Here is a 22,866-nt window from a genome sequence, read left to right as displayed (position 1 = left end):
GGCTCTCCACTCCCCGGCCTGTGTCTCCCTCTTGTGGCACACCGCGCATGTCCACACAGACAGAGAGATATGAAGAGGAAGGAGGATGAACGAAAGAAAGATGCACTGTGTTCTCAAACAGCCAGCCAGGCTAGAGACTTGACTTCTTCCTCTGCCCTCCACACTCTCTCCTAGCGTGTTGCCAGAATGCAGGGAGCCTGAAGCCTACTTTACTTTTCTCTTCGACGTGGAGGCACGGCAGCGGAGGGGTGATGGCTGTTGTGGCGCTGGGCGGGGCCATGCTAATGTGATCAGGCGGCAGCTGAGCCTGGCCCGTGCGTCTGCGTTTAGCACAGGTGCGCCCATCCCGGGGGCCCGGCAGGCCTGCACAGGCAGTGGGATGGGCCCCCCCCCCCCTGGCAGCTGGTAGCTGGCCGGGATTAGCCGGCTGTGCGGGGCAGTGCTGGGTTGTGCGCTGTTCGCCGCTGCTGCATTTAGAAGGTAATTAGGGTTATCGCTTCTCGGCCTTTTGGCTAAGATCAAGTGTAGTATCTGTTCTTATCAGTTTAATATCTGATACGTCCCCTATCTGGGGACAATATATTAAATGGATTTTTGGAACAGGGAGATGGAAGAAGAGCTTGCTCTGTCCACTCCGCGCATCGACCTGGTATTGCAGTACCTCCAGGACCGGTGCGCTACTCTCTCTAACTAGTGTCAAAAAACAGATCAAAACTACTCAAATACCCAGCTGACTAAGTAACTAAGTGTAGGGAAGTGTAGTGGAGAAATTAAGTGTCTCTCTGCAAAGTGAATTTGCCAGTAGCAAGTGTTGTGTATTGTCCACCCTGCTGTGCGGTCTATGTCTGTGCTGCTACTGTTGGGTGCAGGATACATTGTGAAATCCACAATAAAAACATTGTTTCAAATCTGTGTGTGCCTATTTTTGTGCATCTGTGTCATTTATTCATGGACTCTGTATTTCGCATTGGTTATCAGAACCTGAGAACAGACAGGAAAAGAAGTCAGAAAAACACACACAAAAAAACCCACAACCAAAGAAAAAAAAAATCATTTTTAATGTTGATTAGTCTGTATTGTACTTGCGCGGCGCAGTTGCTGCAGGTCAAAAAAACCATGAACGGATCACTTTCCTTCACGTTTGCACGTTGTCCTCTGCAAGAAAAGCAGCTGCATCCTTCCCCCAGAGAGCTTCCAACGGACTGGCAGGCAGAGCCCTGGCTGCAGCCCCTTTACTTAGCAGCTGCCTGGGCTCAGAGCATTGTGACATCATCGGTTGGCTTCCTGCATGACTCAGCACCACCTGCTCAGGTGCCTGCTTCAGTGCCAGGCTGTGAGAGTGTGCAGCAGGCTAGGAAGGCAACTCCTGTTTAGGCTCTCCACTCCCCGGCCTGTGTCTCCCTCTTGTGGCACACCGCGCACGTCCACACAGACAGAGAGATATGAAGAGGAAGGAGGATGAACGAAAGAAAGATGCACTGTGTTCTCAAACAGCCAGCCAGGCTAGAGACTTGACTTCTTCCTCTGCCCTTCACACTCTCTCCTAGCGTGTTGCCAGAATGCAGGGAGCCGGAAGCCTACTTTACTTTTCTCTTCGACGTGGAGGCATGGCAGCGGAGGGGTGATGGCTGTTGTGGCGCTGGGCGGGGCCATGCTAATGTGATCAGGCGGCAGCTGAGCCTGGCCCGTGCGTCTGCGTTTAGCACAGGTGCGCCCATCCCGGGGGCCCGGCAGGCCTGCACAGGCAGTGGGAAGGGCCCCCCCCCCCTGGCAGCTGGTAGCTGGCCGGGGTTAGCCGGCTGTGCGGGGCAGTGCTGGGTTGTGCGCTGTTCGCCGCTGCTGCATTTAGAAGGTAATTAGGGTTATCGCTTCTCGGCCTTTTGGCTAAGATCAAGTGTAGTATCTGTTCTTATCAGTTTAATGTCTGATACGTCCCCTATCTGGGGACCATATATTAAATGAATTTTTGGAACAGGGAGATGGAAGAAGAGCTTGCTCTGTCCACTCCGCGCATCGACCTGGTATTGCAGTACCTCCAGGACCGGTGCACTACTCTCTCTAACTAGTGTCAAAAAACAGATCAAAACTACTCAAATACCCAGCTGACTAACTAACTAAGTGTAGGGAAGTGTAGTGGAGAAATTAAGTGTCCCTCTGCAAAGTGAATTTGCCAGTAGCAAGCATTGTGTATTGTCCACCCTGCTGTGCGGTCTATGGCCTCGATTCACAAAGCGGTGATAACCCAGTTATCACGCCTAAAAGACTTTAGGCGTGATGACCTTTTCACCACTGAGTTATCACCGATTTTTCCTGCTCTTCGCGCGAAGTTACCGCGCGTAAGCGCGTTCGCGCGTACGCGCGTGAGAGCGCGCGCAAAGTCCCATAGGGCTTAATGGGAGCTTCGCGCGAAGCGTCGGGTGTTGCGCGGCAATTTCGCGCGAGTTTCTTCTTATCATGCCTAAAGTGACTTTAGGCGTGATAAGGGCCTTTTCACCACGGTGCTAACACTTTGCACCGCTTGGTGAATCGAGCCCTTTGTCTGTGCCAGGGGCGCCCGTAGGCAAAGACAGTACAACCCGTTGCCTGGAGCGCCGTTCACTGTCAGGGCGCGGTGGCCGCTGGATCTTGTAGTGCACCGCAGCGCCTGACACACACTAATATAATGTCGGCATCCATTAGTTTTAAAACACTGTCATAGCAGCGCCTTCTCCCCCCACCAATAGATACAGAGCAAATTTGCTCTGCCCCTCCTACCCCTTCCCTCTGGGCCAATCGAAAACCTCCTCATTGCCTTTCCTGCAGCCTGTATCTAACGATATTCTGCACTTGATTTCTCCTATCCAGGGCAGACTGGACGGCTGATCTTCAGGCAGCACTTTTCAAGTTCTATGAGCATGAGCGCTGGATCCCCCGAACTCACACTTTCCACACAGGCAGGGCGAGTTTACCAGGGCTGCACTGCGGATCATGTCCTGAGCCCATTCTTCTCCTGCTTGCTAATTCAATAAGGGGGCAAGCCAGGCAGCAAAAAGCAGGTCAGGTCATAGCCTTGCTCAGCACCTAGTACTACCCCGAACTTCCGGGTGTTCAGGGGGCGGAGCAACAACAGATAGTTTTCGATTGGCCCAGAGGGAAGGGGTAGGAGGGGCAGAGCAAATTTGCTCTGTATCTATTGGTGGGGGGAGAAGGCGCTGCTATGACAGTGTTTTAAAACTAATGGATGCCGACATTATATTAGTGTGTGTCAGGCGCTGCGGTGCACTACAAGATCCAGCGGCCACCGCGCCCTGACAGTGAACGGCGCTCCAGGCAACGGGTTGTACTGTCTTTGCCTACGGGCGCCCCTGCTAGTCACCTACAGATTCCAGCTCTTCCTGTCACAGAGAGCAGCACATGCAGACTCTGCTGATGACATGGCTCTGCCCCCTCCCTCCCTAGCTATCCATTCTGCAGGGAGGTATCTCACTATGCACCTTGCTGTAGTTGCTGCTACTGAGGTATTGGGAATTATTGGGCAGAGCATGCAAAGCTCTGGCTTTTTATATGTATTTTATTTATGTGAATTTGATTTGTTAACTGGTGGGGCTAAATCATAATTCCCTCTGACCCCTCCCCCAGCAGTGGTTGACATGTTGCCCCAGTGTACACCACCTTACCTTATCCACACGTTAAAATATTGAAGTACCCCTTAAAGAGACTCTCAATTGACATTAAAAACGCTTTTTACCTTATAATCAACATGAGCATTTCTGCCCCTGCTAAAACGCTGCTGTCCCGCTGCAGAACGAGGGGTCTTTACCCCCCAAATCCCCTCCTGCAAAACCCACAATCAACTTGGTCATGGGTTTTGCTGCTCATGGAGGCAGGGCTAATGGCTGCAGCCCTGCCTCCATGCGTGTCTATCAGCGGCGGATCTCCGCCTCTCCCCTGCCCCTCTCAGTGAAGGAAGACTGAGAGGGGCAGGGGAAAGGCAGCGATCTGCCGCTGATAGAGGCGCATGGAGGCAGAGCCACAGCCATTAGCCCTGCCTCAACAGGAAGCGCTCCCCGGACACCACGGAGGGGATTTGGGGGGTAAAGACCCCTCGTTCTGCAGCGGGATAGCGACGTTTTAGCAGGGGCAGAAATGCCCATGTTGATTATAAGGTAAAACGATTTTTAATGTCGCTTCAGAGTGCTTTTAACTGAGACACCTGACAAATAAATGATGCCCATGGTGGGCTAAATCAATGTTTCTCAACATTTTATTGGTATGTACCCCTTTTAAAACCCTGTACTCACCAAGTACCCCTTAGCATAGGAAACATTATGACAAGTACCCCTTGACAAATATACAGTATATTTAATCGTAGTACATGACAATTGATTCTAAACAATTTCCAAGTATTTACTATTGCTTATAATTAGCTAAAATACTAAATTTGTGTTGTTTAGATAATATTTATCATTTTCTAAAACTCTAAATATGTTATTCTTGGTTAAGCATATCAAGCCCGAGTACCCCCTGCAACCATCAGAAGTACCCCCTGGGGTTACGCGTACCACATGTTGAGAACCTAGGCGCTAGATAACCGCCTTCTGAGTGTGCTGGTACTGCTTGTTGTTGTCAGGGTACCCTGTCCCTCCCCAGTGTCACTGCATGACAGAACAGTGCAGGTGCAGTTATGAACTGTGCGAACACAGCGAAAGCAAGCGCTTGTTCATGGAACTGAAAACGATTGAATGGAAGCTGAGAGAGTGTGGCATGTCCCATCCACTCCACGCTCCAGTCAGCACTCCAGCATGGCTGTGTACTGCAGCTGCAACTGGGAGCGTTCTGGCAATGCATACTTCAAAAGCATCACTGAATGCTTCCAGCAGCAACTGTTGTGCACAGGTGGGTGGAGGAGCTCACATGCAGGAAGAGTGGAGTGCACAGAGCATTCTACACTCACTCACCTTCAGTCAGAGCCATGAATGGGTGGGGTAGTAAAACAGTGCCAGGTACGTGAGCCCTTCCAAACAGGGGCTACTGTGCACTTTGGGAAGGTTTAAGTGGTGTCCTTAACTCCTTTTTTTGCCAATGTATAGACTGTTAGTTATCATGATGTGCATGATATCCTCTTGATCTGTGGGAGACAAGTTGTCTATCGGACGGGGCATAATATATGCATTTGATTTGTGTGGCACTGCCTGCAACTACTAGTACAGAATGTTGCTGCCAGATTGCTAACAAACCAGCCTCGCCACTGTCACATTACACCGTTTCATCACTCACTGCACTGGCTACCTGTAAAGTGGAGAATACTCCATTTAAAGAGACTCTGAAGCGAGAATAAATCTCGCTTCAGACCTCATATATAGCAGGGGCATGTGTGCACCTGCTAAACCGCCGCTATCCCGCGGCTTAACGAGGGTCCCTTCACCCCCAAACCCACCCCCACAAACCTTGGTCGCAAATTTGGTTGTTCCTGGAGGCAGGGCTAACGGCTGCAGCCCTGCCTCCAGTCGTGTCTATCAGCGGCGCATCGCCACCTCTCCCCCGCCCCTCTCAGTGAAGGAAGACTGAAAGGGGCGGGGGAGAGGCGGAGATACGTGTCTGACGCGCGTGGGGCAGGGCTGCAGCGGTTAGCCCCCTGCCCCAACCAGGAAGAGATCCCCCGCTACACCGAGGGGATTTGGGGGTGAACGGACCCCCGTTAAGCCGCGGGATAGCAGCGTTTTAGCAGGGGCACGCATGCCCCTGCTATCTATGAGGTCTGAAGCGAGATTTATTCTCGCTTCAGACTCTCTTTAAACCCCTGCACAATTTGGGCCCTGGATACATGAAGGACTTGCTGAAGCTGCACCACACCTCTCACAACCTCAGATCAGCAGGCTCTATAAACTTGGTCACTCCCAGAGTGCACCTCAAAACCTCTGGAGACAGAGCCTTCTGTCATGCTGCCCCTACTCTTTAGAACTCCCTACCACACTCAGTAAAGACAGCCGCTTCCCTGGAGATATTCAAATCCAAACTGAAAAGCCATCTGTTTAGCCTGGCATTTCCAGACTTATAGAATTCTTCCTCTGTACCACTATTTACCAATCATCAAATTACTGGTCTGCGCTTTGAGTCCTACGGGAGAAAAGCACTTTACAAGTGTTATTTTTTGTTATTGTTGTAGTTACCTGCATTTGATCTGTGAGGGGCATGTTATCTGCATTGTGTGTGTGAGCATGTATGTATAGGGGGGCACCATAGATTGTCTCCCAATGGGCAGGCGGGGGGGGGGGGGCGCCACACATTTTCTTGCCTGGAGTGACAAAAAGGCTAGAAGCGCCCCTGGTGACTAGAGGGGGGAGGGAAGTGGGGGACGACATCAGCGGTGAGAGAAGCCTCAGACTGGAGCTGGGAACAGCATCAGAAAATCAATACTGTACGTGTGTCACTCTGCTACATACAGCTGCTGCTGCTGCTTCTGTCTCCTCTCCTCATTGCCTTTCCTGCAGCCTGTATCTAACGATATTCTGCACTTGATTTCTCCTATCCAGGGCAGACTGGACGGCTGATCTTCAGGCAGCACTTTTCAAGTTCTATGAGCATGAGCGCTGGATCCCCCGAACTCACACTTTCCACACAGGCAGGGCGAGTTTACCAGGGCTGCACTGCGGATCATGTCCTGAGCCCATTCTTCTCCTGCTTGCTAATTCAATAAGGGGGCAAGCCAGGCAGCAAAAAGCAGGTCAGGTCATAGCCTTGCTCAGCACCTAGTACTACCCCGAACTTCCGGGTGTTCAGGGGGCGGAGCAACAACAGATAGTTTTCGATTGGCCCAGAGGGAAGGGGTAGGAGGGGCAGAGCAAATTTGCTCTGTATCTATTGGTGGGGGGAGAAGGCGCTGCTATGACAGTGTTTTAAAACTAATGGATGCCGACATTATATTAGTGTGTGTCAGGCGCTGCGGTGCACTACAAGATCCAGCGGCCACCGCGCCCTGACAGTGAACGGCGCTCCAGGCAACGGGTTGTACTGTCTTTGCCTACGGGCGCCCCTGCTAGTCACCTACAGATTCCAGCTCTTCCTGTCACAGAGAGCAGCACATGCAGACTCTGCTGATGACATGGCTCTGCCCCCTCCCTCCCTAGCTATCCATTCTGCAGGGAGGTATCTCACTATGCACCTTGCTGTAGTTGCTGCTACTGAGGTATTGGGAATTATTGGGCAGAGCATGCAAAGCTCTGGCTTTTTATATGTATTTTATTTATGTGAATTTGATTTGTTAACTGGTGGGGCTAAATCATAATTCCCTCTGACCCCTCCCCCAGCAGTGGTTGACATGTTGCCCCAGTGTACACCACCTTACCTTATCCACACGTTAAAATATTGAAGTACCCCTTAAAGAGACTCTCAATTGACATTAAAAACGCTTTTTACCTTATAATCAACATGAGCATTTCTGCCCCTGCTAAAACGCTGCTGTCCCGCTGCAGAACGAGGGGTCTTTACCCCCCAAATCCCCTCCTGCAAAACCCACAATCAACTTGGTCATGGGTTTTGCTGCTCATGGAGGCAGGGCTAATGGCTGCAGCCCTGCCTCCATGCGTGTCTATCAGCGGCGGATCTCCGCCTCTCCCCTGCCCCTCTCAGTGAAGGAAGACTGAGAGGGGCAGGGGAAAGGCAGCGATCTGCCGCTGATAGAGGCGCATGGAGGCAGAGCCACAGCCATTAGCCCTGCCTCAACAGGAAGCGCTCCCCGGACACCACGGAGGGGATTTGGGGGGTAAAGACCCCTCGTTCTGCAGCGGGATAGCGACGTTTTAGCAGGGGCAGAAATGCCCATGTTGATTATAAGGTAAAACGATTTTTAATGTCGCTTCAGAGTGCTTTTAACTGAGACACCTGACAAATGAATGATGCCCATGGTGGGCTAAATCAATGTTTCTCAACATTTTATTGGTATGTACCCCTTTTAAAACCCTGTACTCACCAAGTACCCCTTAGCATAGGAAACATTATGACAAGTACCCCTTGACAAATATACAGTATATTTAATCGTAGTACATGACAATTGATTCTAAACAATTTCCAAGTATTTACTATTGCTTATAATTAGCTAAAATACTAAATTTGTGTTGTTTAGATAATATTTATCATTTTCTAAAACTCTAAATATGTTATTCTTGGTTAAGCATATCAAGCCCGAGTACCCCCTGCAACCATCAGAAGTACCCCCTGGGGTTACGCGTACCACATGTTGAGAACCTAGGCGCTAGATAACCGCCTTCTGAGTGTGCTGGTACTGCTTGTTGTTGTCAGGGTACCCTGTCCCTCCCCAGTGTCACTGCATGACAGAACAGTGCAGGTGCAGTTATGAACTGTGCGAACACAGCGAAAGCAAGCGCTTGTTCATGGAACTGAAAACGATTGAATGGAAGCTGAGAGAGTGTGGCATGTCCCATCCACTCCACGCTCCAGTCAGCACTCCAGCATGGCTGTGTACTGCAGCTGCAACTGGGAGCGTTCTGGCAATGCATACTTCAAAAGCATCACTGAATGCTTCCAGCAGCAACTGTTGTGCACAGGTGGGTGGAGGAGCTCACATGCAGGAAGAGTGGAGTGCACAGAGCATTCTACACTCACTCACCTTCAGTCAGAGCCATGAATGGGTGGGGTAGTAAAACAGTGCCAGGTACGTGAGCCCTTCCAAACAGGGGCTACTGTGCACTTTGGGAAGGTTTAAGTGGTGTCCTTAACTCCTTTTTTTGCCAATGTATAGACTGTTAGTTATCATGATGTGCATGATATCCTCTTGATCTGTGGGAGACAAGTTGTCTATCGGACGGGGCATAATATATGCATTTGATTTGTGTGGCACTGCCTGCAACTACTAGTACAGAATGTTGCTGCCAGATTGCTAACAAACCAGCCTCGCCACTGTCACATTACACCGTTTCATCACTCACTGCACTGGCTACCTGTAAAGTGGAGAATACTCCATTTAAAGAGACTCTGAAGCGAGAATAAATCTCGCTTCAGACCTCATATATAGCAGGGGCATGTGTGCACCTGCTAAACCGCCGCTATCCCGCGGCTTAACGAGGGTCCCTTCACCCCCAAACCCACCCCCACAAACCTTGGTCGCAAATTTGGTTGTTCCTGGAGGCAGGGCTAACGGCTGCAGCCCTGCCTCCAGTCGTGTCTATCAGCGGCGCATCGCCACCTCTCCCCCGCCCCTCTCAGTGAAGGAAGACTGAAAGGGGCGGGGGAGAGGCGGAGATACGTGTCTGACGCGCGTGGGGCAGGGCTGCAGCGGTTAGCCCCCTGCCCCAACCAGGAAGAGATCCCCCGCTGCACCGAGGGGATTTGGGGGTGAACGGACCCCCGTTAAGCCGCGGGATAGCAGCGTTTTAGCAGGGGCACGCATGCCCCTGCTATCTATGAGGTCTGAAGCGAGATTTATTCTCGCTTCAGACTCTCTTTAAACCCCTGCACAATTTGGGCCCTGGATACATGAAGGACTTGCTGAAGCTGCACCACACCTCTCACAACCTCAGATCAGCAGGCTCTATAAACTTGGTCACTCCCAGAGTGCACCTCAAAACCTCTGGAGACAGAGCCTTCTGTCATGCTGCCCCTACTCTTTAGAACTCCCTACCACACTCAGTAAAGACAGCCGCTTCCCTGGAGATATTCAAATCCAAACTGAAAAGCCATCTGTTTAGCCTGGCATTTCCAGACTTATAGAATTCTTCCTCTGTACCACTATTTACCAATCATCAAATTACTGGTCTGCGCTTTGAGTCCTACGGGAGAAAAGCACTTTACAAGTGTTATTTTTTGTTATTGTTGTAGTTACCTGCATTTGATCTGTGAGGGGCATGTTATCTGCATTGTGTGTGTGAGCATGTATGTATAGGGGGGCACCATAGATTGTCTCCCAATGGGCAGGCGGGGGGGGGGCGCCACACATTTTCTTGCCTGGAGTGACAAAAAGGCTAGAAGCGCCCCTGGTGACTAGAGGGGGGAGGGAAGTGGGGGACGACATCAGCGGTGAGAGAAGCCTCAGACTGGAGCTGGGAACAGCATCAGAAAATCAATACTGTACGTGTGTCACTCTGCTACATACAGCTGCTGCTGCTGCTTCTGTCTCCTCTCCTCATTGCCTTTCCTGCAGCCTGTATCTAACGATATTCTGCACTTGATTTCTCCTCTCCAGGGCAGACTGGACGGCTGATCTTCAGGCAGCACTTTTCAAGTTCTATGAGCATGAGCGCTGGATCCCCCGAACTCACACTTTCCACACAGGCAGGGCGAGTTTACCAGGGCTGCACTGCGGATCATGTCCTGAGCCCATTCTTCTCCTGCTTGCTAATTCAATAAGGGGGCAAGCCAGGCAGCAAAAAGCAGGTCAGGTCATAGCCTTGCTCAGCACCTAGTACTACCCCGAACTTCCGGGTGTTCAGGGGGCGGAGCAACAACAGATAGTTTTCGATTGGCCCAGAGGGAAGGGGTAGGAGGGGCAGAGCAAATTTGCTCTGTATCTATTGGTGGGGGGAGAAGGCGCTGCTATGACAGTGTTTTAAAACTAATGGATGCCGACATTATATTAGTGTGTGTCAGGCGCTGCGGTGCACTACAAGATCCAGCGGCCACCGCGCCCTGACAGTGAACGGCGCTCCAGGCAACGGGTTGTACTGTCTTTGCCTACGGGCGCCCCTGCTAGTCACCTACAGATTCCAGCTCTTCCTGTCACAGAGAGCAGCACATGCAGACTCTGCTGATGACATGGCTCTGCCCCCTCCCTCCCTAGCTATCCATTCTGCAGGGAGGTATCTCACTATGCACCTTGCTGTAGTTGCTGCTACTGAGGTATTGGGAATTATTGGGCAGAGCATGCAAAGCTCTGGCTTTTTATATGTATTTTATTTATGTGAATTTGATTTGTTAACTGGTGGGGCTAAATCATAATTCCCTCTGACCCCTCCCCCAGCAGTGGTTGACATGTTGCCCCAGTGTACACCACCTTACCTTATCCACACGTTAAAATATTGAAGTACCCCTTAAAGAGACTCTCAATTGACATTAAAAACGCTTTTTACCTTATAATCAACATGAGCATTTCTGCCCCTGCTAAAACGCTGCTGTCCCGCTGCAGAACGAGGGGTCTTTACCCCCCAAATCCCCTCCTGAAAAACCCACAATCAACTTGGTCATGGGTTTTGCTGCTCATGGAGGCAGGGCTAATGGCTGCAGCCCTGCCTCCATGCGTGTCTATCAGCGGCGGATCTCCGCCTCTCCCCTGCCCCTCTCAGTGAAGGAAGACTGAGAGGGGCAGGGGAAAGGCAGCGATCTGCCGCTGATAGAGGCGCATGGAGGCAGAGCCACAGCCATTAGCCCTGCCTCAACAGGAAGCGCTCCCCGGACACCACGGAGGGGATTTGGGGGGTAAAGACCCCTCGTTCTGCAGCGGGATAGCGACGTTTTAGCAGGGGCAGAAATGCCCATGTTGATTATAAGGTAAAACGATTTTTAATGTCGCTTCAGAGTGCTTTTAACTGAGACACCTGACAAATGAATGATGCCCATGGTGGGCTAAATCAATGTTTCTCAACATTTTATTGGTATGTACCCCTTTTAAAACCCTGTACTCACCAAGTACCCCTTAGCATAGGAAACATTATGACAAGTACCCCTTGACAAATATACAGTATATTTAATCGTAGTACATGACAATTGATTCTAAACAATTTCCAAGTATTTACTATTGCTTATAATTAGCTAAAATACTAAATTTGTGTTGTTTAGATAATATTTATCATTTTCTAAAACTCTAAATATGTTATTCTTGGTTAAGCATATCAAGCCCGAGTACCCCCTGCAACCATCAGAAGTACCCCCTGGGGTTACGCGTACCACATGTTGAGAACCTAGGCGCTAGATAACCGCCTTCTGAGTGTGCTGGTACTGCTTGTTGTTGTCAGGGTACCCTGTCCCTCCCCAGTGTCACTGCATGACAGAACAGTGCAGGTGCAGTTATGAACTGTGCGAACACAGCGAAAGCAAGCGCTTGTTCATGGAACTGAAAACGATTGAATGGAAGCTGAGAGAGTGTGGCATGTCCCATCCACTCCACGCTCCAGTCAGCACTCCAGCATGGCTGTGTACTGCAGCTGCAACTGGGAGCGTTCTGGCAATGCATACTTCAAAAGCATCACTGAATGCTTCCAGCAGCAACTGTTGTGCACAGGTGGGTGGAGGAGCTCACATGCAGGAAGAGTGGAGTGCACAGAGCATTCTACACTCACTCACCTTCAGTCAGAGCCATGAATGGGTGGGGTAGTAAAACAGGGAAACAGTAAATTCGGGCGCCTGAGGCTAGTGGACAAATCGGGCGCCGCCATTCACTCCTATAATAAATATCGTTTAATGGGTGCCCGATAGGAAAAAAGGGCGCCGGTGAAAAATAACGTTTTAAAAGCGGCGCCCGGAGACTTAATGTTTTATTACTGCTTCTCATGATTACACATTATTTAATGATTTATACATTTTTAAATATTATTTTTAAACGAAAAACAGTACAATATTTTTTTTCAAACATTATTTTTAAACGAAAAACAGTACATTTTTTTTTTTTTTTTTTTTTTACATTATTTTTAAACGAAAAAAACAACAGGGGGGTCTTAGGTTTAGGCACCAACAGGGGGGTCTTAGGTTTAGGCACCAACAGGGGGGGTCTTAGGTTTAGGCACCAAAAGGGGGGGTCTTAGGTTTAGGCACCAAAAGGGGGGTCTTAGGTTTAGGCACCAACAGGGGGGTCTTAGGTTTAGGCACCAACAGGGGGGTCTTAGGTTTAGGCACCAACAGGGGGGTCTTAGGTTTAGGCACCAACAGGGGGGTCTTAGGTTTAGGCACCAACAGGGGGGTCTTAGGTTTAGGCACCAACAGGGGGGTCTTAGGTTTAGGCACCAACAGGGGGGGTCTTAGGTTTAGGCATCAACAGGGGGGTCTAGGGGTTAGGGGTAGGTACAGGGAGGGTTACTTAGTAATTTTTTTTTTTAACGTTATTATACGTTTCAGTATTTAAACGAAAGATTAACGTTTTTACAATTGCCGATTTAATGCACATTATTTAATGATTTATAACTTTAAAAAACATTAATTTTAAACGAAATACAGTACAATACATTTTTAAACGTTATCCATGCTTATCGTTAAAAACCCGGCGCCCTTTTTTCCCAGCGCCCCTTTTTAACGTACGCGTAAAACAGTGCCAGGTACGTGAGCCCTTCCAAACAGGGGCTACTGTGCACTTTGGGAAGGTTTAAGTGGTGTCCTTAACTCCTTTTTTTGCCAATGTATAGACTGTTAGTTATCATGATGTGCATGATATCCTCTTGATCTGTGGGAGACAAGTTGTCTATCGGACGGGGCATAATATATGCATTTGATTTGTGTGGCACTGCCTGCAACTACTAGTACAGAATGTTGCTGCCAGATTGCTAACAAACCAGCCTCGCCACTGTCACATTACACCGTTTCATCACTCACTGCACTGGCTACCAGTAAAGTGGAGAATACTCCATTTAACCTGCTGGGCGGTCTGGACGAGCTCAGCTCGTCCAGTACCGCCGGAGCCTGCCGCTCAGGCCCTGCTGGGCCGATTTGGCTCAAATAAAGTGCAGCACACGCAGCCGGCACTTTGCCAGCCGCGTGTGCTGCCTGATCGCCGCCGCTCTGCGGCGATCCGCCGCGAGCAGCGGCGAAAGAGGGTCCCCCCAGCCGCCTGAGCCCAGCGTAGCCGGAACAAAAAGTTCCGGCCAGCGCTAAGGGCTGGATCGGAGGCGGCTGACGTCAGGACGTCGGCTGACGTCGATGACGTCACTCCGCTCGTCGCTATGGCGACGATATAAGCAAAACAAGGAAGGCCGCTCATTGCGGCCTTCCTTGTTTATTCTGGGCGCCGGAGGCGATCGGAAGAACGCCTCCGGAGCGCCCTCTAGTGGGCTTTCATGCAGCCAACTTTCAGTTGGCTGCATGAAATAGTTTTTTTTTTATTCAAAAAAAACCCTCCCGCAGCCTGCCTGGCGATCTTAATAGAACGCCAGGCAGGTTAAAGAGACTCTGAAGCGAGAATAAATCTCGCTTCAGACCTCATATATAGCAGGGGCATGTGTGCACCTGCTAAACCGCCGCTATCCCGCGGCTTAACGAGGGTCCCTTCACCCCCAAACCCACCCCCACAAACCTTGGTCGCAAATTTGGTTGTTCCTGGAGGCAGGGCTAACGGCTGCAGCCCTGCCTCCAGTCGTGTCTATCAGCGGCGCATCGCCGCCTCTCCCCCGCCCCTCTCAGTGAAGGAAGACTGACAGGGGCGGGGGAGAGGCGGAGATACGTGTCTGACAGACGCGCGTGGGGCAGGGCTGCAGCGGTTAGCCCCCTGCCCCAACCAGGAAGAGATCCCCCGCTGCACCGAGGGGATTTGGGGGTGAACGGACCCCCGTTAAGCCGCGGGATAGCAGCGTTTTAGCAGGGGCACGCATGCCCCTGCTATCTATGAGGTCTGAAGCGAGATTTATTCTCGCTTCAGACTCTCTTTAAACCCCTGCACAATTTGGGCCCTGGATACATGAAGGACTTGCTGAAGCTGCACCACACCTCTCACAACCTCAGATCAGCAGGCTCTATAAACTTGGTCACTCCCAGAGTGCACCTCAAAACCTCTGGAGACAGAGCCTTCTGTCATGCTGCCCCTACTCTTTAGAACTCCCTACCACACTCAGTAAAGACAGCCGCTTCCCTGGAGATATTCAAATCCAAACTGAAAAGCCATCTGTTTAGCCTGGCATTTCCAGACTTATAGAATTCTTCCTCTGTACCACTATTTACCAATCATCAAATTACTGGTCTGCGCTTTGAGTCCTACGGGAGAAAAGCACTTTACAAGTGTTATTTTTTGTTATTGTTGTAGTTACCTGCATTTGATCTGTGAGGGGCATGTTATCTGCATTGTGTGTGTGAGCATGTATGTATAGGGGGGCACCATAGATTGTCTCCCAATGGGCAGGCGGGGGGGGGGGGGGGGGGCGCCACACATTTTCTTGCCTGGAGTGACAAAAAGGCTAGAAGCGCCCCTGCACTGGATACACCACAGGATTCCCACTTCCTCCGAGTTGAGACCACCACTGGACGCCAAGACCCTCTGGAAGTTTGCAGCCGTGCCATGAATGAAATGACACGGCCGCCCTGCTCAGGTTGCTTTGCACCTGCACAGTAGCATGGAGCCAAGCCTGACTAGCTCCGTGCCACTGCACAGGCGCTAGTACTTATTCACAGATGGAAGCATGGCTGCGCACACACTCTTCAACACAACCTTTTAGTAGGGGGTTTTGAGGTCCCAGCACTGGATCAGTGGATGTGAGGGGGTCAGGGGCAGCTTCTCTCTACTCAGGTAAGTATCTATTTATGACACTTTTTTCCCTTCAGGTTTCCTTTAAAGCAGAAATTGATCAGGGCAAATCAAAGCCTTACAAATCAATCACATTATCAAGCTAATCACATGCTTCTCCATTATGCTGCATACAGAAACTGTAGAGGGTCTATTCCTAAAAAGTGCCAATCTGTATCCATTTATTGTTCTGGGCTGCTTGACAAGAAATTCTTGTACTCATAAATGCTTCCTGAATAGAACCCATCAGAAGAGCCATGTGTAGATGCACCTCTGATGGATTTAATTCTTATCACTTGTGAGTGCATTTGCCTAATTACATTTTGAATAGGGATGATTGCTGTAACAGTAAGTTGCCTGGTGATTTTGTAGGTGATATTGAAAAAAACAATATAATAATGAAAGGCTCAGGGTAATCTAGACCATTGAAAATTGGAGACCCACCAAGCAGGAGCTTTATTGAGACATGACAAGTCGCACAACACCCGGTTTTGGTCATGAGTCATGAATAAGTCTTTGTAATATGTTTTTTTCACTTTGCATGTGTCATATCAATACAGTGGGATGCGAAAGTTTGGGCAACCTTGTTAATTGTCATGATTTTCCTGTATAAATCGTTGGTTGTTACAATAAAAAATGTCAGTTAAATATATCATATAGGAGACATACACAGTGATATTTGAGAAGAGAAATGAAGTTTATTGGATTTACAGAAAGTAAGAAATAATTGTTTAAAGTGAATGGGAACCGCATTTAAAAAAAATGAAGCAAATACTTACCTAAGGAGAGGGAAGGCTCTGGGTTGTATAGAGCCTTCCGTCTCCTCTCTCGGTGCCCCCTATCCTGTGCTGGCTCCCCCCCCCCATTTCAAGCCCCCACCGAAATAGTATTTGGAAGTCCTTGGGAGCCGTGTCCTCCTGAAGATGTGCGGCTCCATACTGCACACACGTGAGCGTGCAAGAGAGCGTGCTTGCACAGGCGCAGTACAGGGCCGCCCTTCTTCAGGAGCACTCAGGTTCCCTGAAGACTTCTGAAGCCTCCTTCGGCCGGGTAAAGCAGTATTTGACTAATTTAGTCAAATACTGCTAAAGGGAGAGCCAGCACCGGAACGACGGGACCAGGAGAGGAGCCGGAAGGCTCTATAGGACCCAGAGCCTTCCCTCTACTTGTGTAAGTATCTGTCTCATTTTTTTAAATGCGGTTCCCATTCATTTTAAGTGTCTGCTGGGGAGCTGCCAGTCTGGGGCTGCACAAGCAAGCAGCTCACGCATGTCGTTCCCCTCCTGCACGAGCGTGTACGGCAGGAGTTGGGAGCACATGGCCCGTGCCAGCAAGCCGTTCAGCTGACGCATGCGACGGCTGCTGGGAGGCAGAGCCCTAACCACCCCCTGGAAGGACTCGCTCAAAAGGCTCTGGCGTGGCCTTTTGCTGGCACGGGAATCAGCGGACACAGCAGAGGAGGCCACTGAGGACTGGCTGCCAGAACAGGCCTCAGTGTCGGCGGCAGGAGTTGCAGAGGGGGGAGGAGCAGTGCGTTTCCGCACTCCTGCTGGTGCTGCTGGAGGAGCAGGAGGGCGGGTGGCTGCTGTTGCTGCTGCTGCTGCTGAAGGCTGTGCAGTGATGGGTGTGGTGCCACTGCCAGCACCAGATGCCTTCAGCCTCTGGAACTCCTCATGCTGGTGGAAATGTTTCGCAGCAAGGTGGTTGATGAGCGAGCTGGTGCTGAACTTTAAGGGGTCTGCACCTCTGCTCAACTTTCGCTGACAGTGGTTGCAAGTGGCGTACTTGCTGTACACTGTGGGCATGGTGAAAAATCGCCAGATTGGTGACAAAAACAACCCCCTACGGCCTGGAGCCGCTGCTGCCTGTCTCCCTGTGGTGGTTGGGGCGGGGGCTTGGGTGCGGCTGGTGGTGGTACTGGCAGATGCTGCTGCTGCTGCTGCTGAGCCTGAGACACCAGCAGGCTGTGGGACCTGCCTACTGCTGCCAATGCTTGCAATGATGCGCCTCCTTGCAAGGCCCACAAGCGCATCCTCCTCCTCCTCCTCAGAGCTGCTGATGACGACATCCCCTGGAGCTGGTGGCACCCAGTCTTTGTCTGTCACCGTGTCATCATCATCATCCCCCTCCTGAAACATGTCCTGCTGGGATGATGACCCCCCAAACTCCTCTCCTGATGCATGGATGGGCTGCTTGACTGTCGCCACAGTCTTGCTGTCCAATCCCTCATCCCCCAAAGTGCCCATCAGCATCTCCTCCTCCAAATCGCCAACAACAGCAGACAATACCCTGATGGTGCCTGGGGTAAAAATACTGCTGAGTGACAGGTCGCCAACTTGTGACGGTGAACTGGCCTCCTCCCCAGGCCCTGCTGGGCGGCTGCTGCGAACAGGGGTGGTGGTGGTGGTGAGGGTGGAGGCCTCGGATGCAGAGCTGATGGCGGGCTGCTCATCCTCCGTCATCCGTTGCACCACAGTGTCTGCATCCTTTTCCTCAATGGGACGTTTCCGACCTGGCTGGAGGAAAATAGGAGCAGGTACTACACGCTGCTGCTGCTGCTGCTGTGTCTCTGCAGCGTGAGTTGCTCCTGCTGGGCGGCGCCCAAGGCGTCCACAGCCAGTGGCTATAGGAGGAATGTTAGCCACTGACGCAGCTGCTGCTGCTGCGGAACTGTGCATGGTGGCGCGGCCGCGGCTTGCCACAATGCTGCTCCCTCTCCTCTTGATTCCCTTGCTGCCCTTCCCCTTGCCCAAACCGCGCTGGCTGCCACTTCCAGACATCTTTGATGTTTTGGGCGTAAACAAAAAAGTTTTTTAAAAGGGCGGGTGAAAAAGTGGGGTACTTTAATGGAGTGGGTTGGTGGGTGAGGTGACACTAATCACTAAGTGATTAGATCGCTAAGTGATTACTAGTACAGTACTGTCACAGGAGCCCTCAGTGGCTGACCGCACTTAGCCTTCTAAACGGTGCCAGCGCACAGATCGTGCGAACTCTGGTCGCAGTCAATGCGCAGGAACCGTTAAGAATTAGCCGCAGACAACTCAGAAGGGAGCCTGTGAGACACGGGTAATTACAACGTCACCTACTGGTTCAGAGTAAACTGCCACCACCGCGGTTACTATGGGACCGTGGGGCCCACTAACTGACTGACTAATCCTGCGAATAAAACGGTTAAACACACGATATTCTGTCTAGCCAACAACAAACAAACAGTAGCGTATCTTCAGAGACCCGGGATCATTTCTGTGTGTGCTGATAAGCAGGGTAGCGAAACAGTGAATGACTTGGGAAAAGTCGTTTATTCACGCAATATAAATAATTAATATATACAGACAATTATGAAAATCAACAATTATGAAAACAGTAATAGCCAGTATGAAAAATAAAAGAAGGGAGAAAAATACTTAGTTCCTGGAAAGATGTCCTTATTGTGGGAAGAATCATAAAGTCCTTGGTTTCAAAGTCCAGAGTTCAGAGTTCAGACCAGGTGGATGCCAGCATATCCTCAAGCTGGCATCTGATGAGTGCAAGATGGTTCAGTGTGGAGGACCCTGAGTTTTTGCTCCTCTCCCATTCTTATGCCCCTGATTCAGTAGGAGGAAGTGAGGGCGGGCCCACACACCCCCTTAGAACATGAGATGAGTCCTGCCCTTGTCCTGGAGACCAGAAATCATGCCTTAACCATATATGGGCTCTATCTCACAGAACCGTACAGGTCAGGGCAGATTTACTAATATTTTCAGGTCTGCCTCGATGTACCCAGCAGTCTGATACCAAACATGAGGGGTGGGACCCCTGTGGTACCATTAGGGCACTGTTGAACTGCCTAACGGGCAGTCTTTACCTCAGAAGGTTCTGAAATGTGCTCAGAACCAACGCCAGGCAGGGCCCTACCTGCTCTGTTAGTTTCGAGGGTCTGCCAGCCTGGCAACACAGAAAATATGATACATATAGCAGTTTATGGAATATGAGAGACCCCTGGGATTTATACCAGGTCATTCCCAGGCAAAGGTTCTTTGAAGTTGGCAGCAGCAAGCCACATGTCGGCTCCCTGCTGGGAAAAGGAGTCGGAGTGTCTGAGTTCCCTCACTCTAAATTGGTTCTGTCATGGTGTTTGTCACCTTATACCTGATGGATGGGCCATCAGCACAGCTTGAAGCCAGGGACTCTCTGGGCCCAGGCTCATTAGCATATCAAAAGGGCCAACCAGCATTTGGAATGGTGCTCTCTTTGCTAAGAAAAGGACTTTAGCTGTCCCTACACACTCAACCCAGATTGTACCGTTTTGAAGCGCAATCGATGCAGGAATCGAGTGCGATCGTTCTTTTCTTCACGGGCGGTTCCAGGACGCGCCTGCGTCCCCGCAATCGTCCGTGACAGCCCTCCCCCTTGTCCGTGGCTTAGCCACTCATCCGCAAGATGTGTGGCGGCGCCGCTAACCTGGCTGACGGGCCTCGAGTTGCCGGTACGGCGGGAAAACCTATTGGAGCCTGTGGCTCGGTTCCCCTGGACCGGTCGCGGTCTGCTACCCTCAGGGTTGACCCAACATGGACCGTTCTGGACAGGGCGTTTGCGCCACTGCAGTCGGACGTGGTGTCTGCCGGGACTGCTGACAACGGGCAGTGGGTTGGTTAGGTCAACAGCCAGCCCACGCAGGGTTCCCCTGCTAAGTGGCTGTGGACCTAAGGGAACCCCGCGGGAATCCCTGGACCTTCCCAGCTCCTGACAGACGGCACATGCCCTGCAGTAGTTTGCTACATCCCTGTTCATCCGGGGCCAATAAAACTGGTTCCGAATACCGGCGAGTGTCTTGCGGACCCCTGAGTGCCCTGTCAGAGGATTACCATGTGCGGATTTCAGCACATGTCCCCTGAACGCACTCGGGACCACAAGCCATTTGGTATTCGCGTGGGATCTACCTGTAGGGGGCTGTGCAGACTCACTGTACAGTCTCCCACCTTCCCAGTACACCTTGAAAGCGGCCCCGTCTGCGAGGGGCTCAGCGGCTTGCTGCATGAGCACCTCCAGGCTTGGGTCACTTTGTAGTGCGGCTGAGAATACGGCGCTGTCAGTTTCAGCCAACTGGCTCATGTCACACGAGGCCAGCGGCTGAAAGGTCTCATCCCTGCGGTCAGAGGAGGGGGAGGAGGCCGGAACCCCCTCCACCTGTTCTGAGCTCGGGTTCTGAGCAGTGCAGCTGCGCGGTATTGCTAGCACAGGTACACTGTCAGAATGGCACAGACGGACATTACTCAGATCATCATTGCATGCAGTAATGACATTGACAGGTATAGACATTTTTTCATTACAGACAGGTTGTACAGGAGACTCAGGTACAGTTACAGCATCATCACAACAGACAGTCTGTACATCAAACTCAGGTGCCTTTGAAGCAGGCACTATTGAACCTGGTACCCTTGAACTGGGCACATTCAACCCACCTCCCCCTGGTGCTCCCCCAAGTGTATAAAGTACCTGGTGGTGGGTGGAGAGTCCGTCTCCTTCCGTGAGCGACAAGGCGGTCGTGGCAGGTTCATAGTAGGACACAAGCTTGCCCAAATCAGTCCCCAGCAACACAGGGACTGGGAGATCCTTCATAACCCCAACAACCCTTTCTTGGATTCCTAATCCCCAATCAAGCTTCACTGTCGCGTGGGCTATGTGAAAAAGGGTGCCCTCTACTCCAGTAAGGGCAAGGGATCGGCTGGAGCTGATGCTCTCCTTTGGCACAAGGTGTGAGTGAACTAACGTGATGTCAGCTCCGGTGTCTCGAAATCCGGTGACAACTTTGCCGTTCACTCTAACAAGTTGCTGCTGGTCGGTTCGGTCGCGGATTTCCTTTCCGCGGGCAAACAGGACAAAATCGGATGATCCAGGCTGTGGTTCGCTGGCGGGTTGCCTCTGCTGTGGGTGAGGTGCAGGTGATGCAGATGATCCAGGTGCTGGTGGTGTCTGTCTCCGCTCCGGACAGTCGAATTTCATGTGTCCGGGCTGGCGGCAGTAGTGACAGGTGACCTCTCCAGGCGCTGCAGGCCTGGGTGCAGCAGCTGCGCTGGGTGGCCTCTGTGGCGGACGGCTCACAGGGGCAGGAGGGTCTGCCGAGGTATTGGGCTGACCTCCTCTCCAGCTGGATGGGACAGTTCTGCGTGTATCAGCCACCCGGGTAGTTGCAAAAGTCTCAGCAAGGTCTGCAGCGACAGTGGCTGAAGCCGGCCTGCGTTCTAACACAAACTGTCGTACATCAGCAGGGCAAATGTTCAGAAATTGTTCCAGGACTATCAAGTCCTCCAGGACATCATAAGACCCTTTGGTGAGGCCTAGTGTCCACTGGCGGAGTGTGGTGAGCAAGCTGCTGGCCACATCTCGGTACGAATCCGAAGGCTTTTTCTGCCAGGCCCTGAACTTCTTCCGATAGGCTTCTGGCGTCAGCTGGTACTTAGTAATGATAGCGTCTTTTATAGCAGCATAATCATTATCCTTCTCCGCAGGCAATTCTGCGAAGGCATCAAGCGCTTTGTAGCGCAGCAAAGGTGTCAGATGTCTGGCCCACTGGTCTTGGGACAGACGATACTGACGGCATGCTTTTTCAAAAGACCGCAAAAACAAGTCAATGTCTGTGTCTTTTTCAATATTAGCAAATTTAAATTTTGCACTTACGGGTGCTGCAGCTCCTTCGGCAGGGAGGCTGGGCGGTGAACTCCGGCTGGCCTGTTGAACCTTTGCCATGTTGAGCTCATGCTGTCGTCTCTCCCGCGCCTCGGCAGATTGGCGCTCCCGTTCCTCTCGTGCTTCCATGTACTGCATGTACTTGTCCAGGTCAGTCTCCATCAGCTTTTGTAATGCCTGCTGCATTACCGGGTCAGCACCCATGGACAGTCCAGTACTGGCCAGTTCCGGGCGAGTAATGTCAGAAACTCTGGGATTGGGGTCCATACTGACAGTCTCTGGCGTAACTGTTGCAACAGGGCCCGCAGGATGCTCAACCTCTGTACGCCTAAGATCTTCAGCCTCTGGTTCCCCTTGATTGTCAGATGGGCTGGTATCCACCTCAGCGGACACTCCCGGCTCCCGCAGTTGCTGGGCATCCCATCTGGACAAGTCTGCTATCAGGTCCCGTTTTGTCTTGCGGAGGATGCCAATGCCCCTCTCTTCGCAAAGATTTTCCAGGTCTGCTAGGCACATGTTCTGGTAGTTCCCGGACATTTCCATGCCAAATAAAATAAAACTTTGGGGAAGGGGTACTGGCTACACAGTCTCTCTGTATATATAAAAAATATATTGCCTTCCAGCTACACCAACGAATTAGTTCGTTTCTCGATAGCGCTAGCGCTATCGCAGATACTTTCAGCACAACACAGATCCAACCGCTGCCTAACACTGTCACAGGAGCCCTCAGTGGCTGACCGCACTTAGCCTTCTAAACGGTGCCAGCGCACAGATCGTGCGAACTCTGGTCGCAG

At 51.2% G+C, this 22,866-nt stretch overlaps 2 non-coding genes across 2 annotated transcripts; both read left to right on the top strand.

Moving 5' to 3' along the window:
- Nucleotides 1-492: 492 nt before the first annotated feature.
- LOC137505557 (U2 spliceosomal RNA) lies at nucleotides 493-683 on the top strand. The gene has a single exon (XR_011020166.1). It is a non-coding gene; the product is annotated as a U2 spliceosomal RNA (small nuclear RNA).
- A 1,181-nt stretch (nucleotides 684-1,864) lies between these two features.
- On the top strand, nucleotides 1,865-2,055 carry LOC137505590 (U2 spliceosomal RNA). The gene has a single exon (XR_011020198.1). It is a non-coding gene; the product is annotated as a U2 spliceosomal RNA (small nuclear RNA).
- The last annotated feature ends 20,811 nt before the right edge of the window (nucleotides 2,056-22,866 follow it).

This window comes from Hyperolius riggenbachi, chromosome 4, assembly GCF_040937935.1.
Source record: "Hyperolius riggenbachi isolate aHypRig1 chromosome 4, aHypRig1.pri, whole genome shotgun sequence".
Classification (NCBI taxonomy): domain Eukaryota; kingdom Metazoa; phylum Chordata; class Amphibia; order Anura; family Hyperoliidae; genus Hyperolius; species Hyperolius riggenbachi.
The sequence above is the reverse complement of the archived record's forward strand: the minus strand, read 5'-3'. Positions and strand labels throughout refer to the sequence as shown.